The sequence below is a fragment of the Pinus tabuliformis genome, chromosome 5_2, assembly GCF_031772625.1.
Source record: "Pinus tabuliformis cultivar Carrire ecotype Pingquan chromosome 5_2, CPIR1, whole genome shotgun sequence".
Lineage (NCBI taxonomy): Eukaryota > Viridiplantae > Streptophyta > Pinopsida > Pinales > Pinaceae > Pinus > Pinus tabuliformis.
In genome coordinates, this window is record NC_142306.1 from 759,110,204 (window position 1) to 759,127,281 (window position 17,078).

The following is a 17,078-nucleotide window of genomic DNA, read 5'->3' on the forward strand; positions in this document are numbered from 1 at the left end:
GAGGTTAGTTTTGAATATTTGGTCTAATTTTCAACTACAATCTTTCATTTGATTTGGTTTCCAATTCGATACACCAAGGGAGTTTGAAAAAACGCATATCCTTTTCATTAATATAAAATTTTAAATTTAAAAGTAAAAAATTAACAATTAATCTTATATATCCTTTGGAGATGGAGGTAATAAAAAATTAACAATTAATCTTATATATCCTTTGGAGATGGAGGTAATTTTATGAGATATATTGTGGCTATTTTTATTAGATAACTTTTTCATTATCATTCACGATGGTAATATATTTGTCAAAATACAGTAAAATGGACATTTTATTTCATTTTCATATATAGATATATACATACAGGTCCTCCTTATTTCAATTGCTGATTCCCCCAAGCAATCTACTTAACCTCAGGGATACATCAAAATAAAAGGTCTTCCCTGCACTTATCCAACTGGTGTTTCATTCCCATCATCTTAGAAAAACTGAATCTAAAACCCTCACTAGAATTTTGAAGTTTTCTTCATATTTGTATCATCACACCCGAATGTCGCCTGTTGTGCAAGAGCTTAGAGATGTTGAATTGAGCCATGCGCTTGACCGGCTTCCACTCGGAGTTTCATCAACAAGTCTGTCCCTCGGATCGGCGATAGCGGCACACTCAACAACTTCTCTACTACACTCGTCCATAAACGCAGCCATATGGACGTCAGGGAGAGGAGCTGCACCATCCAGTATTTGACACACTTGCCGTATCCCTAGCCTTGCCTTCGGCTCGGTTTTGGAGCACAATAATCCCATTTTTAACGCCTTCTCCATCTCGTCTGCGTCGTATTCATTCCCCAGCTTCGGATCTGCTGCATCTAGGAGACTCGCATGGGCGTACAGCTCCCACACCCAGTCCACCAAATATTGTTGTTCGGCGTCCTTAGATAGGTCCACGGGCTTCCTCCCGCACGCCACTTCCAACAGCAGAATGCCAAAGCTGAACATGTCAGAACCCGGTGTGGCCTTTGCCGTTTTTGTGAGCTCCGGTGCTATGTATCCCAGCGTTCCCACCACATGAGTCGTTCCAGGATTTTCGCTGTGTTCATACAGTCGGGCGAGGCCGAAGTCCCCCAGCCGCCCGTTGAGCTCCGAATCCAGCAACACGTTACTGGACTTGATGTCTCTGTGGATGACCCTCTTCTCCCATTCCTCGTGCAGATACAGCAGCCCCGCAGCCACGCCCTTCAAGATCGCGTATCGCTGACGCCATGGCAGGATGGTCTTCGGGTTCCCGAATATGAGCTTATCCAGGCTACCGTTGGACATGTAGTCGTAAACGATGAATAGCTGCTTCTGCATCCTGCACCACCCCCGGAGCTGAACCAGGTTCCTGTGCTGCATTCGGCCCATGGTGGAGATCTCTGCCACGAAACCTTTCATTCCCTCCGTGAACTCCGTCGTTAAAGATTTCACCGCGATTTCCTGGCCGCTGGACGGGAGAACGCCCCTGTACACCTTGCCAAAACCCCCTTGCCCCAAAATGTTCTCGTCACGGAACCCGTTCGTGGCGATGCTTAGATCCTTGTAAGCGAATCTATGAGGCCAGAACTCTTCCTCCCAATCTTCTATTGTTTCTCTGTTCTTGGCTTTTTCTAAAAACCCTACCGCAACAGCCAACAAGAAGAAAACCAGAGCAGTCAATGTAATGCCAGATATGAACCCCGCGCTCGGATGCTTGTCATGCCTATCATCAAACGAAGGGAGACGAGAGGTATCAAGTGGGGGCGCTGTGCCTTCTGTGGTGAAGCTCCAAGCGAGAACGTAATGATCTTCGATGTGATTTCCCGTAGCCGCTGAAAAGCCAACGAACATCTTCTCTTGCAGAACGCTCTGCAGATCTATTTTCTGAGATATGAGCGGTTTCTGCGGTCTCGGCAAGCCGACCAATGATATAGTAACGTTGATCTCGCTTCTCAGATTATCGTAATCGATCCAGGCCTGTATGTTGCGTCCGCTCTTGAGGTTCAATTCATGGAAATGCTCCCCATTCCAATACCCGACTGTCTCGGTCCGCACTGAAATGAGGTTGTTGATATCCAACCCCACGTGGTTGCCGTTGGGGTCATTCAACGACACACCTTGGTTCGTATCGAACTCCACTGCGAACAAGTGATTGTCTGGGTTCCCGTTGCTAGTAATGTTTAGTAAGCCCAGATACTCAGATTGCAGACTGCCCGTGAGAGTTTTGTAAGGCGTGACGAAGAAGGCCATTCCGTGCCCGCCTTCGTCAGAGCGGGGATGAACCATGCTGAAAACAAAGGTAGTGCTGAAGGAGGAAAGCGTCCCGTTGCTTTTCATCCGCACAGGACTTGAATACAGCGCCCTCCCGAGCACCCAGTGCGTGTGATTTGTGAGGGCAAGGACGGATTGGGAGGGCATGAGTGAAGCACCTGCCTCCAAGATCAAGTTGGTTCCATTGAATCGGTCGAAGACAAAAGTGGTAGGAAAAGCTGGGATAACGGGGGAGGTGAAGGCTACGGGAATGAAGCTGATCGCCCATAGTGCTAGAAAATGTGGAGAGAGAGTGTTTCTTCTGCAGCACTCCATGTATTTTTCTCTACAACCATGGAAGCTGCAACATTACAGATATTATAGATACACTCTGACGACACGATGATTCCCTAGGAGAAAGTCGAAGGTAAAAGTAATAGGAAATCTGGTATGAAAAGGGGAGTTGGTGAGGTAGAGAAACTTGTTGGAACTTGGACTGGATGACTTCTGAGAATAGGTAGGTACATAACAGTGTCAGTTAACGAGTTCAGAGAAATAGAAATACAATACAAAGTCAAATGTTGGTGAGGTAGAGAAACTTGTTGGAACTTGGACTGGATGACTTCTGAGAATAGGTAGGTACATAACAGTGTCAGTTAACGAGTCGAGAGAAATAGAAATACAATACAAAGTCAAATAAAAATCCAAACATAGGTACAAAAATTGATATTATGATTAGAAAATGGTAAGAATTCTTCAATTTATATTTCTTCCCTTTAGGTTGTTTGAGATGGATTTATATTAATAATTAAAAAATGTACATCACCATGTGTTCTCCAGCTAACCTAGCTAAAATCTGATTAAGATATAAAATTTCCAGATTACACTTTAATAGAATCAAAATTATTTTACAGAGAGAGGTGCATGGTTCAGTAAAATTCAAAAGTTTAAAAATGTAGTACATTGTGATACCTTCTTTAAGCGACAATATCGCTTTCAAAATATGGATTCGAAATCAATCACACTAAATCAATCCCATTAAAAGCGATAAAATCGCGACATGCTTTTATTTCTTTTAATCGTTAATTTCGAAATCAATCACGTTAAATAAATCCAAGTACAGCGGTTTTAAGCGATAAAATCGCAAATTACTTTTACATTATCGACTTTTTTTCAAAATCAATGCCATAATTTAAATGACTAGTTCAGGCCGGTAAGTTTTGTTGGAATATTAATTCCAACTGCCGTGCAGCGTTGCTGAAGCCGCCAGTAAACCGTGAATGCAAAACCGGCAGACTCCCCCTCACCGCTTTTGATCGATTGTGGTTTTTCCTCCAAGGGCTCCGATCAATGCGACCAGCCGACGCGTCTCCACTGTACGACTCCAAAACCGCTCATTCCCCGGCCATTAAACAAGGTTTGGTTTGTGTGATTTAAGCATGCGATATGCGTCCGGTCAACAGGCCAGGATCTTTTTCAACCTGCGTGAACTTTTTGTTTGACCGCCCATTCCCTGACAGTAACGTTCAGCATGAAGGGCCTCTCAATATCGCTGTCAACCGTCGGATTGCAAGGATGACTGTCCACAGTTTGATCAATAAGGAGCATATCTACGGCTATGGCAGCGGGGCACATATTTTTTGTTAATTATTGGGAGGAGCTCCAGGCCGTATGAGAAAATTAATTTATTGCCATGCTGAAGTACCATCGTTCCATAAATAAATTAACGTGAAGGGAAAGTTTTATTATTATTGCCCGACAGTTTTCCTTCCCAGTGAAACCATTAATGTAATTTAGGCTGGTTAGTAAATGATGGTGAAGATATTTTCATTGGCTTTAATGCATGGGAGTTGCTTGTTTTTTATGGCACAAGTGAAAACAAATGTAATGTTTTGTTCTTTGTGGTGAGGAGGAGGTATTGCAGCACAGCAGAGTGCAAATGAAATTTTTCTTGTTAATCCCTCTGAAATGAAACTGGGTTCACAACGGCAAATAAAAACCAGGAGATGCACAGCAGTGCGACCTTGTGTAATGAAGTGCTAAAAAAATTAAAATGAAACCAGAGCGAAAAGAATGAAACCAGAGCAGGGATGAGATGAAAAGGAGGGTTTGTGGCACCGAATTGAAAATCAGAAGAGCACAGCAGTGTGGAAGAGAAGAAAGATTTGCGGCAGCAAATGAATATTTGGAATCCCCTTATAGTTTGTTGAAACTAATGGGAATGAAAAAGTATTTTTTTTATATGTAATGTGAAAACCACTTACGACAGTGAATGTAAAAGTTTTTCAAATAGCAGTGAATGAGGATTTTACATTCATCATAGTCTCTAGTGAGATCTGTTATCTTTCGTGAATCCTTCTGTCACGAGGAAGATGCTCTTTAGCATAATCTCTTGGAGAATCCCCTCTGTTAAAGAGGAAGGTGCTTTTCATCACAGTCTCTACTGAGATCTGTTATCTTTGGTGAATCCTTCTGTCACGAGGAAGATGCTCTTTAGCATAATCTCTTGGAGAATCCCTCTGTGTGAGGAAGATATTTTTGTAAAAACAGTGCTGGTGAATCCCTCTGTGTGAGGAAGACTCTTTTGTTGTTTGTGGAACTGCACTTGAAGCAGTGTTGGTGAATCCCTCTATGTGAGGAAGACCTTTGTGTAACAGCAGTTGTGTAATCCCTCTGTAAGAGGACCTGACCTTTGTGTAACAGCAGTTGTGTAATCCCTCTGTAAGAGGATGAATCCTGTATCAGGAATTTTGTTTTAATGAATACAAAGATTTTGTGGGTGTATGTAATGCTCTGCTCAGAATTTTTTTTGACTTCCCTGTGCAAAAGATCCTGTGGCAGAAACAAAGCATTTTCTCTATTCTTTTATGTTTGAAATTACCAGAAATTTCCAACAAATTTAATGGCCAATGAAAATTGGTGGCTTTAGCATGTTAAAGTAAACAAGAAAGAAAATTGTGAGAAAAAAATTGGTTAGAAATTAAATTTTGAAGTTTAACTTTAATAGGCAGTATTTTTTTTAATAATTTATATAATTATAATTTTTTTATTTATAAAATATGAGTAATTTAATAAATTTAATTATAATTTTTTATTAAATTATTATAATAAAAAATATTTTTAATTAAATATTAAATATATAGATAATATTTCATTAAATTATTATAATAAATATTTTTTTTAATTAAATAGGGAATATATAAACAATATTTATAACTAAAACTCTTTTTTATATATAATTTTATGAATTTAAATTACTAAAAGCATTAGAGCTATTTCAACTAAAAAAAATTACTATTTTTATATTTTCAATTCTTTTCAAACGAGTAACTAACTCACTCAAATTCATTTATTACATTGCATTGCTAAAATAGTGTTTAAACCATTAGAGCCTTTTTATCAATCAAATACGTTTTCTTTAGCAAATAATGTGACTATGAGCAGGGAAAATTTTAAGGATGGAAATTTATCTTGAAGTTCAAAAACATTGGCGAATCTCACGAGTCCCTAATATGCAAACTATAAAATGATTATTAATGTATTTGTAAAATTATTCAAATTTATAACAATTTTATATATACTCTCTAAATAATGTTGGTGATTTTTAAGGTAAAATAATTTAATATCCTAAAATTTTGGCGAATCATTTTTATAAAAAATGGAAATTGGCGAATATTTTTTTTTGGAAAAATCATGGAAAATTAGCCCACCTACGAATATTAGCCCTAAATTTTTTCATGATTATGGGTATTGAATGGATGATTAAACCAACAAATGGTATATGTTAAGATTAAAAATGTGTTTAAGAGGAAATAGCAAACATATAACAACAACACAAAATCATCATACACAATTTATTTTAGAAAAATTTAATCGAGAAAGTTATATTCTAATAAATCCATTACATGTCCAAAATATACTTTACACTGAAAGATTTCTAACATATTTATAGGTTTCATTATGTGTAATCTTATTGGTTACTAATACCACATGCTTAAAAACCATATACTATAGAGTAAATAACTTTGACTCTATAGCCCAATTAACTTTATCTAACAATCCCCCCTTTAAACTTAAGTTAGGGAAATTCTTCAAATCCAATACAAAAAACGAATCGCCCCCAATAGCTCTATACTTTACTAGCTGTAGACTTTACTAGGATATGCATGTCTCCCAGTTCTTATAGCTATATGCCCATATACATGCAATTTAATTTTTTTTGTCCCCAAATTTTGTTTTTATAACTTATTGTTGATATTGCCTCCAAAACTCTGGGAATGACCATTACCTCTTTGAGTAGCATTTACAAATACCACAATTTTCTCTCATTTCCATACTCGTCTTCCACAATGTAGTACATAACCACATGTTGCATCTTTCACTTGAAAATACATGAAAGGTTGAGCTACCTCCTTATGAGTTAACCACTTTGCTACACAACCTCCTTAGTCATAAATTGGTCCCAACCGTCTTATATTTTAGGATTTATTCACACATTCCCCCTTAATAAAAAATTCAAAATTAAGCTAAAATATGAGTACACTCGCCACCCTAGTACCTACCCTAGTGGATTATTTCACAACTTGATCCTACATCCTCTCTATACTATAAAGGGATAACTCCACACACCTCTGAGATACAACATTTATGCTTGAATAATAGGAATTACAACAAACTTGGGGAATTCAACCTGTTAATAAATATCCTAATTACTCACAAACCCTAAATTCTAAACAATAGGATATCCACTTGCTTCGATACTAGTTTTTAGGATTAAAAGTGCGAGAGAAATAATAAATAATCAATAGTAAAACATATAGCAACCACACATAAATCACCACATACAATTTTTCTTGGGAAATTGCAATAAAGGAAAAATCAAATTGTAAGAGATCTATTACATAGTCAAAGGGCCCCTTATAAAGAGGTTTTCTATATTATCTATAGGCTTCATTGCATGTAATACCACGGGTCACAAACACGATGTTCTCGAAAAGCAAATACAATAGAATAAACAACTTTAACTTTGTGACCAATTCAAGTTTTACTAACACCTAAGTCTACATCTAAACTTTACTAATAAGGTTACACATGCCTAGAAAACTCTTATAACAATATGCACATGTAGTTTATAAATTTCCAAATCCAATTTTATGTTTTTCCATTTTATTGTTGTCATAGCACTTATGCTACCATTTTCTCACTTCAACACACCAAGTGTTCTCTATTAGAAATTAAATAACAAAGAAATGTAACACTTAAAATATTGAAAAAACATAAACACATAAACGCATAAAACAAGGGACACACAAATATATGTGATTCACCCAATTTGCGCTATGTCCACGGAGAAACAACCAACCCTTCCTTTATGTTATCTAGCAAAACGAAGAGATACAACCTACAATAAATCTTCTCTAATTTCCTCTTCTCTCTCACACATTCTCCTCTCTCTTTCTCGCACAGAATAATAATACACAGTTGTAAAACAATTCCCTCATATAAACCACGGGTTTCTTTCCACGGAAAAGACCCTAAATTAACATAACTTCTACCATAAGATCTTTCTTCTAATAAGCGACCCATATTGACTACGGAATTACAATATTTTACAATGTAATTATTCATCCATTTTTTGCTTCTGGTGCACTGTCCCCAAACCTCCGCTCGGGGGCTCATGAAATAATCATTACCCTCCTACACCCCCCCCCAAGTCTCCCTTAATGGAGATCCTATTGACGATTTTGTTGCCCTGTTAGGAATTGGGATCCAACGTGGCTAAAACAAGACCTATGAATCAAGAATATAATCAAGCTCCATACCCAATAATCTCCCACTTAGAGACTGATTAGAGCAACTCCACTAATTCTTCACTTGTTGGATAATTCTTCACTTGTTGGATAATGCTCCCACTTGGACCTAGTTGTTTCTCATCTTCACCATAATACTTGAAGACTAATCGAAATTGAGCAGAATCTCAGTTTCTCCCTGGTTACTACCTTTCTTAACATATCTACAGGATTTTAGCTAGTGTGTAACTTTTATAGCTTCAAATGTCCATATTCCAAAATTGACTGATGAAAGGTACTTGAGCTATATATTTTTAGTCTTGGAATGAAATACTAAGTTATTTGCAAGATGAATGACACTCTGGCTATCACTGTATAACCTTTCCATCTCCTGCTTCTTACCCAATTCATCCATAAACCTTTGCAACCAAATCATTTCTTTACTAGCCTTTGTAGCAACAACATACTCTGCTTCCATTGTTGAAAGTGCAACAACACTTTGCATTTTTGAAACCCAACTGATAGTTGTTCCACCTATAGTAAACACATACCCTTTGGTGCTCCTCATGTTATCTCTACCACCTTCCATATTTGCATTGGTATATCCTTGTAGAGAAATGTTTGAACCATTAAAACATAATGCTTGATTAGCGATGCCTCTCAAATACCTGAGAATCTACTTCACTATCATCCAATGTTGTTTTCCTGAATTATTCATATACATGTTGACACCCATTACATGTGCAATATCAGGCCTTGTGTACACCATTGCATACATTAAGCTTCCAACTACTTATGCATATGGAACTTTATACATATAATCCATCTCTTCCTGGGTCTTGGGACACATCTCCTTACCATGTTTGAAGTGGCTAACCAAAGGTGTACTACCTAGTTTTTCATTTTGCATATTAAATATTTCCAACACCTTTTCTATGTACTCACTCTAAGACAATGTTAATTTGTGATTTTTCCTATTTGTAGTTATTTTCATATCAAGGATTTGTTTTTCAGCACCCAAATCCTTCATTGCAATTGAATTTGCCAATTTTCTTTGGAGAGCACATTTATTTCCTGCATGTTAGACCCTACAACAAGCATGTCATCTACATATAATAGCAATATAATATAGTTTCCATCATTTTTTTTTAAGAGAAACATAATGGTCAAGGGTGACATCTAGTATAACCTTGTTTAGACATAAACATGTCAAATTTTAGATACCATTTCTTGGAGCATGTTTTAAGCCATACAAACTCTTGTTCAACTTGCACACCAACTTCTCCTTACCTTTGAGCTCATACCCTTGTGGTTGTTGTGTATAGATTTATTTCTCCAAATCCCCATGAATAAAGGATGTCTTTACATCTATTTGTTCAAGATACAAATCTTCTGCTGTCACTAGACTTAAAATAGTTTTGATTGAAGTCATTTTAATAACAGGAAAACATATTTCATCAAAGTCCATACCTTTATTTTATGAAAATTCCTTCACCACAAGTCTAGCCTTATATCTCTATTTTCCTCAATCTTCTTCCTTTAACATGTAAACACATTTATTCTACAATGTTGGTTTACCTACAGGCAACCTAGCTAAGTCCTAAGTCTTGTTATGTACCAATGATTCAATCTCTTCTTTCATGGCTTGCTCCCACTTCTTCCTAGTTTCTACATTAATTTCTTCCTCATAACATTATGGATCAACAGTATCAGTCAACAATACATAATATAATGAAAGAGAGCATCGTTAAGGGGGACTACTTATCCTTGTAGATATTCTAACACCAATTTCAGGTGTTTGAGGTGCTCGTTGTTGTTGTGGTTGTTGATCATTATGATTTTCACACACCTTTACTTTTTTGTGATCTCATCAAGCACTGTGTATTCCATGTTGTCTTTTTCCTATTTCTTTCCCTACAATTGATCTTTGTACAAAACCCTTTCATTGAATACCACATATCTACCCCTGATGATATTATGGTTTTCATAATCATATAAGAGATAACCAAATTCATTGACACCATATCCAATGAATGTACATTTCTTTTATTTTGCCTCAAAATTTGTTCTATTTCCTTTATTAACGTGGACAAATGCTTCACAACTAAACGTCTTTAGGAATGAGTAGTTTACCTTTTTACCTGTCCATGCCTCTCGTGGAATACCACCATCCAAGGAACTTGAAGGCCCTTTGCTTATTAGATAAGCAACGATATATACAACATCTACCCAAAATTGTAAGGGTAATATTGCATGAAATGTCATGCACCTTACACACTCCATGATTGTGTTGTTCATCCTTTCTGACACACCATTTCCTTGTGGTCTTCCTGGAACTTTCTTCTCTATATGAATTCCGTGATTTGAATAATAAAGATCAAAATATTTGCTACAATATTCACTTCAATTATCTAATCTAATACACTTCAAGCTCTTTCCTATCTCATTCTCAACCAAAGCATTCCATTTCTTAAAAGTATCAAAAACATCATATTTATTTCGAATACAATATACCCAAGTTTTCCTAGGTGAATAATCAATAAAAGTAACATAAAGTGAGAGCCACTGAGAGAGAATGCTTGAGAAGGTCCCTATACATTTGTATGCACAAACTCTAACTTTTTACTCTTATTTTCTTTCCCAACTCTGAGAAATATGACTCTCATTTTCTTTCGATAAACACACTTCTCACAAAAATCTAAATTAACATGATTTAAACCTGGAAACCAATTTCTTGAGTGATGAATCTGCATCCCCTTCTCACTCATGTTCCCAAGCGTATGATGCCACAATGTTGTATCTGCTCTTGTGAAGGTTAAAGAATTATCGGAGTTAGAAATACCATTGAATAAATATAATCTACGAACCTTTTCTCCTTTTATTATTACTAGGGCTCTTTTAGTGACCTTCCAAATTTTGGCTGTAAATTTAGTTACACAACCTTCACCTCCCCACTGCCCTGTTGAAATTATATTTTTTTTTAGATATGGAAAATGTCTTACATCCTTTAATAATCACTGGTTTCCATACTTTTGTTTTATAAAAACCTTACCCATTCCAATGATTTACAGGGTTTATCATCACCCAAATGAACCTTTCCAAAATCTCCTTGAACATAACTATGAAAATGTTTTCTATCAGGTGTGGCATGGAATGAAGCCCTAGATCTACTACCCATGCGTTAGTAATATTTTCTAATGGAAGATTCAGTGCATCTGGCAACACATCACATGTTACATTCGCTTCAAGATTGTTACCTTTTTGTCCATCTCCTTTCTTTCCCTTTCGATATTTACAATATTTCTTTAGGTTTCCTTTCTTCCTACATTTCTGGCACACTATCCCTGATATGGACTTGGATATTCCTTTTCTTGACTTACTATGATATCTTGAGCTATTTCCTCTCTCTAGTTTTATTCCTCTAGTATTTGTAGTCAAAGCATTACCTGTTGTTTCACTTGAGCTTTTCCTTCACATTTCCTCACTAAGGATAGCACCAACATCATCATAAAACTTTAAAGTACTAGATCCAGAGACAAAGTTACTAATAGCCATGACTAAGCCATTCCAACTTTCTGGAAATTAGCACAGAAACAATAGATCCCTAATGTCATCATCAAAATTTACCCCTATAGAACTTAACTAACTTGTAATTGTGTTAAATTCATTTAAATGATCAACAATAGATCCTCCTTTTGACATCTTCATATTAAATAAACGCTTCATAAGAAATACCTTGTTTGAGGCCGAGGGTTTTTTATATAATTTGGCCAATTTCGTCATTAAACCTTCTATTGTCATTGCTTTTGAAATTTTGAATGCCATCGATGCTGTCAGACACATCCGTATTGTTCCTAGTGCCTTTTTGTTGAGAAGATCTATTTTTTTTTTGTTATACTCGTCGACTTTTTTGATTTTTTGCTCAATGGTAGGTAAAAATATTTATGATACAATTAATACTCCATTTGTGTCTTCCATATATGATAGTTTTGACTGTTGAATTTTTCAACCCTAAACTTACCATCTTCTTCCATTTCTCCCACTCGAACTAGGGACTCTTCTTTCGTGTGAGTTTATAAGCGAAATAGACCTTTGGCTCTGATACTAGTTGTTAGAAATTAAATAACAGAGCAATGAAACACATAAAATATTGCAGAAACACAAACAAAAAAAATGCATAAAACAAGAGAGATACATATATATGTGGTTCACCCAATGTGGGCTACGTCCATGGAGAAACAACCAATCCTTCCTTTATATTATCCAAGAAAATGACAACAAATCCGCTCTAATTTCCTCTTCACTCTCACATAGTCTCCTCTCTCTTTATCGCACAAAATAATAACACACAAACACAATACAATTCCCTCATATAAACCAAAGGTTGCCTTCTAGGGAAAAAAAGTCCTAAATTAACATAACTTCTACAATCAGATATTTCACCTAATGAATGACCAAAATTGACTATGAAATTACAATATTGTACAAGGTGATTTTCATCTATTTTTTTCTTCGGGGGCACTGCCCCAAAACCCCTGCCACCAGGGGGGGGGCTCATAAAATTTTCATCACCTACTTGGACCCCCATAAAGGCAATCCTACGGGCAAAATTGCCGCCCCGTTAAGAACTAGGATCCAACATAGTTAAAACAAGGTCTATGTATCAAGATGATAATCAAGCTTCATACCCAATATTCTCCTCTTGAAATATAGCTTTTATGGTTTCATCTCACCCTTCCAAACATTTATTTCCTCTTAGGATATTCTCATCCAGAAATATAATTTCAATTGGGATTTTTCAGTCAACTTTCACCTTAACATATAATGTGATGGAATTTGCAACCAATGTCTTATTCGCTACTAATGATCCCATGGCTTTGATACCAATTGTTAGAGATAAAAGTATGATAGCAATAAATGATAACAAATCATACATAAAAACAACACACATAAATCATGAAATACAATTTATCTTGACGAAACACAATCAAGGAAAATTAAGATTATAATGCATCTATTGCATATTTAATAGACACCTTATAATGGGTGTTTTCAAGCCTATTTATATGCTCCATTACATGCAATACCATTGATAAAAAAATACTAGAAGCATGAGAGAAAATGTATTATAGACTAAACAACTTTTACTCTATGAATGTGTCAAGTTTAATTAACATTGTAGACTAATAATTGTTCAAAGTACGATCGGCTCAGAGAGATCGTTTTGTCGATCAATTGGTGCACCACGTAGTGAGGAAAACAATGTGCATATTGTAGAATTGCATATTTAGATCGATAGAAATAATATATCATGCAATTGACCTCCTTTATTGGTGAAACATGGGCTTAGTGATTCTATTGATTGCACACTGACCAATGCCTATGGAATCTTCTTGGATCGAGTGACCTACATAGCGTAGGTGGTAGTTTTTCTTTCTTTCAAAGAAGAGGTAATGAAGATGGTGGTGGAGGCCAATAAGATGAAAAAAATACATAGGTGGTCATTAGTTGGTTTCACTCCATACCTAAGACGGTCTCTGTGGGAGGGAACTCGTGTCTTATCATAAGCACTCAGGAGCTGAAGTGCATAGTTAGTGTGGATGAAGCATCTAGGCTAGTTACTGTAGAGAGTGGAGCATCCCTACATAATGTTATAGATGTTGTTGTTGATCATATTTTCCATCTTGTTCACTCACAATATTAGGAGATGGTAATGATTGGAGGGCTACTCGACAATGATGCTCATGTCAACTGTTTGTTCAGCATTAGCAAAATTTTGAGGTAAAAATTGAACCTCAAAACAAAAAAGGTATTAACAAAATTAACTTTAAAGGAACTAATAGGATTCAAGACGATGATGTCATCCCCAGGGATAAATATTTTGGAGAGAAAAGAAGAGAACTACTTTTTTAATTGTATTTTTGGCATATCTCCTTATAGGTTTACTCAAATGTCAGGTGTTGACACTCATAGGATGTGGAATTAAATTCCACATCCAAAGGGTACCAAATTTCCATACTTTTAAGTAGACCCACATCGAAAAAAATAAAAAAATACATGAAAAAAGTGTGTTCAACATCTAGAGTGGGTACTATTTAAATTTGGAATTTAATTCCACATCCAATGGGTGTCGACACTTTACTTTTGAGTAAACCTATAAGAAGATAAGCCAAAAATACAATAAAAAAGTAGTTTTCTTTCTTTTTCTTTAAAAATTCATAGCTCTTACTTTATATTTTCTAACTATTATTTTATTATTTTCCTTAGGAGGCTCATTTTAGACCTCAAAAATCCCCTAATGTAAGGTAAGTGTAGATCATTATTATAATAAAATTTCTAGTTTTGTAAGGTTAAACTTAATTAGGTAACAAAGGAAATACAAAACCAACTCTAATAGACACAAGTAGTTTCTCGTAGCCATATTAAAATACTACCAACAATTCTATTAGTTTCTTAAAAAAATAAAATATCATTTTACACAATGATTGGAGTCATGTTTTTCTAAGGTAGGGTAAATTCCAGCTAAAAATAAATAGAAATACACCAAGGAACTCTTATTTATAAATTGTCAAGTCCACTAGGAAAACAAGTCATGAAGCCAGGGGGAAAAGAAAAAGAAAAATAGAAGATTGTTTTGAACAAAAACCATGATACCTAGAATAAGAAATGTTCTCCCTCTTTTTTACCATGACCTATTGGTATGGTGACATATAATCTTAATTTTGTTTAAGGCAATGAAAATCATAGAAGACGAAGTAGCAGGAGAAGGGAATTAAATTGATATGTATACTTGAATGAATGTCTGCATTGTATACTAAATAATGAATAATGGCATATAGAATGGGACACTTAATTTTGTCAGTGGAGAATCCCAAAATTTAGATTTGCAATGGATTATTTTGACATGATTTCAAGATTCTAATATTTTATCACCAACTCATGCAGATTGGATCATTATCATATTTTTCATCCATCTCAAAATTGGGGTCTGAAACCTTTTAAGAGAATTTTGAGGCATCAAACTACATATTTTGGTGGTAAAAATTTGTTTCCTTATAATTGTAGCTTCTTTTCCTATTATACACATAAGTATCCTTCCACTAACACAATAATCACCTCAATTGGAGTATGTATGCAAAAGTTATGCCACCCACAAGTTGACCTTCCTATTTCAACCATCATAATTTGAGAGGGTGCTAGGCCAGCACCCATTACTAAAGGAAAAGCGGATATCCATGTGATTCAGTTAAATAATACTCTAGAAGACTTCATATCCCGAATATGGTTAGGAGTTGAAGAAGTTAAACCTAACCACTAGGAGGTTATCGTGTTGTCTTAAAATTGAGCCACTAGGAGGAAACAAGGTTCCATTATTTTCGAGTGCATTTGTTCCATTGAAGAGTATAATAGCAGAGAGGTATAGGGAGGGAATACATAGGGAGTATTTTTTCACTATAGTAGAGCATAGGACACATGCCTTCTTTGTACTTGCAACCATTTTATATTCAAAGAAAGAGAGTGCAACAACCTCACCTTCCAACTGGTTTTTCTCTTAAAAGGCTTCCCCAAGTTATATCTGGTCTCAAACATTATTTTTTAGTTTGTATTTCACTATTCCCTATTTTATACTTAATTATATTTTTCATGCATATGTTATAAAAAATAATTTACAAATCTAAAAATATAGAGAGAAATAAATCCTCATAATGTAGAATTCAGATATTTTTAAGTAAAATTTTTTAGATTTATTCTGACAAATTATCCCTTAAAATATCCACGATAGTTTATGGATCATATTGGTATTAGAGTAGGTTAATTTAGGTACAACGTGGATATTTATAGGGGATCTAGATAAAATAAACCAAAATTCATAAAACTCCGGTCATGGTTGACAAATCTATGAATAACCCTCCTGATATTGCATAGGAGAGGTTTTCATGGCAGGAAGCACAAGTTCCAATATAAACCATAAAGTAAATATCATCATTGTAGCCCTCAACAATAAGCTTGGGATATTTGGAGAAGATGGGGTTTATAACATAGAGGGGATATTAGAGGGGAGATTAGGAGATTGGGAACAAATACATAAGCAACCAAATAAAGGACCTGAGAAAAGATCAATTTGGTTCGAGTGTTGTGAACCATTCACAATCCATATTCAAAATGGAAGTGAAGATTGATATAAATTTTTACTAAGGTGATATTGGTGCTTTGATGCTAAGTCACTTCTTGTAGTAATTAGAGGCTTATTTCAATGTTCATCCTATAGAGGAAGAACAAAATATTTCATTTGCGTAACTAAAATTAGAGGGTGATGCCTTAATATGGTGGAAATCCATATAGAAACCTTGAGGTTGGATGGGTATCCTTTATTAATCAAGTGAGAATATTTTTAAAACCTTTTTAAAGTCACAATTTTACCCTATCATATATCTAAATGGCCATCTGATTTGGTGGCACTACTTGAGGTAGAAGAAGGGGCTGAGTGTACAAGAGTACACCAAAAGATTTAGAAATATGGCCATAATGTTGGGTATCTCTAAAAATAATCTATATGTACTCCTCAAGTTTCTTTGGAATATACACAACCATCTAATAAGGCGAGTGATGCTATTCAAGCCTAGATTAGTGAATGGGGCTTGTGTATAGAGACAATAACTGGAGAACATAGGCTTGAAGAATGATTAATCAATTTCAATGAAGTAGAATAAAAGCTGGGATGCTTCTAAGGATAGGAAGAAGAAGTGGAAATGGGGGAAATATAAAAAGACAACAACCATAGTGCATTAGTGAATTCATATATTTTAAAGTAAAATTTTATTAGATTTATTGAGACAAATTATCCGTTAGAATATCCACGATAGTTTATGGATGATATTGGTATTAGAGTAGGTTCATTTAGGTGCAATGTGGATATTTATAGGGTATATAGATAAACTAATCCAAAATTCATAAAACTCCAGTCATGGTTGACGAATCTGTGAATAACCCTCCTGATCCGGTATAGGAGAGGTTTTCATGGCAAGAAGTACAAG

At 35.5% G+C, this 17,078-nt stretch overlaps 1 pseudogene; it reads right to left on the minus strand.

The window, feature by feature from the left end:
- Window positions 1-532: 532 nt before the first annotated feature.
- LOC149161498 (L-type lectin-domain containing receptor kinase IV.4 pseudogene) lies at window positions 533-2,590 on the minus strand (annotated as a pseudogene).
- Between the last annotated feature and the right edge of the window lie 14,488 nt (window positions 2,591-17,078).